The following is a 2,554-nucleotide window of genomic DNA, read 5'->3' on the forward strand; positions in this document are numbered from 1 at the left end:
GACAGAATGTTTTATTTTTCTTGTACTTTTACAAACAAATCTAAATAAGTTCTTATGTCTTAAGATCTTTTTTTTTTTTTTCGAAACCTTGTATGGCTCATGGATTCAGATTAAGTATTATATATAAGTTTGATAGATTTTTATGTTCCCTCTTTTTAAGGATACAAAAGGGGGATGGGGATAAAGGAGTATAAAGGGGGATAGGTGAGGAACAAGAGGAGCATGAGATCGTGTGAAAATTGTCTGCGGCCGTTGCATCGGTGCAGTGAACACCAGGTGGCTGGGAGCCCCATGGGATGCATGTCCAAATGCTCTCATCTGTTCGATGCTCACTGCACCTCACCGCCTGCTGCAGAGGACGTGCATTCACATGGACTCTAGGTCACCCAACCCTGCAGTTGTCCTCAAATTTTTTTATTTTATTATTGTTGGGTTTCCAATGATTTCCTTTTGGACTCGCCCAATTTGTGCAATTCAGTGTGACCGAAAAGTGATTCCATTGGGAACATAACAGGTGTGAATTTGACCATTTCTAAAGGAGACTCAATTTCTTGATTCTTTACATCAACTAGGGTGAAACTATGATTTGCTTTGGTGGTTGAATGATTTTTGGCAAATGGAACTAGGAAGCCTTAGGCCCACAAAAAGCAAGTATTTTTGGTGTGCGATGTCTTGTATTCCGTCGCAGTTTAATCCAGGGAATACTGGTGCCAACACCCAGACAGAACAGAATGGTGACCCCTGCGTAGTGGGGGTGTAGAGGGTAGCTCCCTGCTCAAATATTTTATTTGAGGGTAGTTTTATACTTTCCGAATTAGGGTTTTAAGCTATACATTTGTAATGAGATTTTCTTTCTCTATAAAGCAATCAATACTAAGAGGTGTGAGGACGAGCATTGTAACCTTATTTCCATTGATAGTGAAGCAGAATCTCATTTCACCGAGGACGTAGGCAATCTTACTGAACCTCGTAAACCTGTGTGCATTGTTTGTTCTTGTTTTTCCATTACCTTCTGCATGACTTTTAGAGTTGCGTTTCTACAAGTATGCCACTTGGTCAAAAGGCAATATTTTCCATAGGTCTTTAAAACCCATCACCACTCCTTCAAAGTTAAGATTCCTTCTAGGTGACCAGCATTTACGAAGCATCTATTCCCATACCCAAGAAGAAAGGGGACAAGCAGAGAATAAGTGATGGATGACTTCAGAGGCATTCCAATAGAAACAGCACGAGGTGGGAGAGGAGGGATGTTTCTGTTGGAGGAAAGACTATATTGGGAGAGACCAAATGAACATTCTTCGTTGAAGCTGTAAAGTGGGATATAACCATTTAACCATACAATGTCATGCCACGGGACCGAAGCCACTCAAGCTCTGATCAGGTTTCACACCACGGAAAAGGAAAATAAGCCCAAACCTCGTTGAGCACATTATCCCTATATTATGATGGTGGGTTTGGCCATATCGGATGGTGTTATCAAACGGCACCTAACTGAACGTGCTCTTCTGCATCAAATAAAAGAAGATTCTTCTTTTATTGTTCTTACGTCGCAAAGGCACAAATGAAAAGAGGGAGTGTGAAAGCAACTTATTTTTTTCCAAGACAATGAAATTCCATCATTGTTGCTCGATACAAGTTTATTCTTGCATAGAAGAATTGAATAAGTAGCTACAACTGAATTTGTTATAGCAAACATCAACAAATACGGAAATAAACAAACACGGATCCACAACAAACAAAGATTTAACAAGGTTCACACATTGATATGGTGTGCTACTTCCTCGGGTGAAGAATAAGATATTTCACTATGTAGAAGAGAGATTACACTCAAACAAGGGTGAAAAAACTCGCTTTGAAACCTAACTTGAAAAATCCCCCAAATTACAATGCTTGCTCAACAAGACTATAATACATTATATACTCCTCCAAGTCGCCGGTCGATCCATCGAGTCATGGACTCACGGTCAATTGGGTTCCTAATTTGGGCCTATTGGTCCAACCCCTTTGCTTTCAAAACAGATCTTAAAAAAAAGGGTAATTTACAACGCCACCCCCTGGAGAATGCCAATATTATAAGGACACCCCCTCTCTTTCACCAAATTGGACTCGGACCCCCTGCCGTCAGTCAACATTACAGAATATACCAAGAATGTTGATATCAGCAGTTCATATTTTTTTAAAATACCATTTTACCCTTAAAAATAGGGGAGTGCCGAAATTGCCCTTAAAGATTTTATTCCCAAAATCGATTGAAGAAGAAAACCTAACTCACAACCTAACTTTGAGCAGTGAATCAATAAAGTATGGAGACAAGCAGCCCTTAGAGCATGGATTGAACCAGTTGGAGGGGACGAAGAGTACTTTCAATTCTTCAAAAGGCTAGAAGAGCGGAACAGAGAAACATCAGGAAAAAAAAAAAGGGAGAAAAATCAGAGAAAGAAAAGAAACTCAGCTCTACTTTCAGCTGAACCGGGACGAAGCACAGAGAAAAAACATAGAAAAAAAAAAACTTCAGCCGAACCTGGTGGAAAAACAGAGAGAGAGAGAGAGAGAG

The sequence above is a fragment of the Macadamia integrifolia genome, unplaced genomic scaffold (assembly GCF_013358625.1).
Source record: "Macadamia integrifolia cultivar HAES 741 unplaced genomic scaffold, SCU_Mint_v3 scaffold_158A, whole genome shotgun sequence".
Lineage (NCBI taxonomy): Eukaryota > Viridiplantae > Streptophyta > Magnoliopsida > Proteales > Proteaceae > Macadamia > Macadamia integrifolia.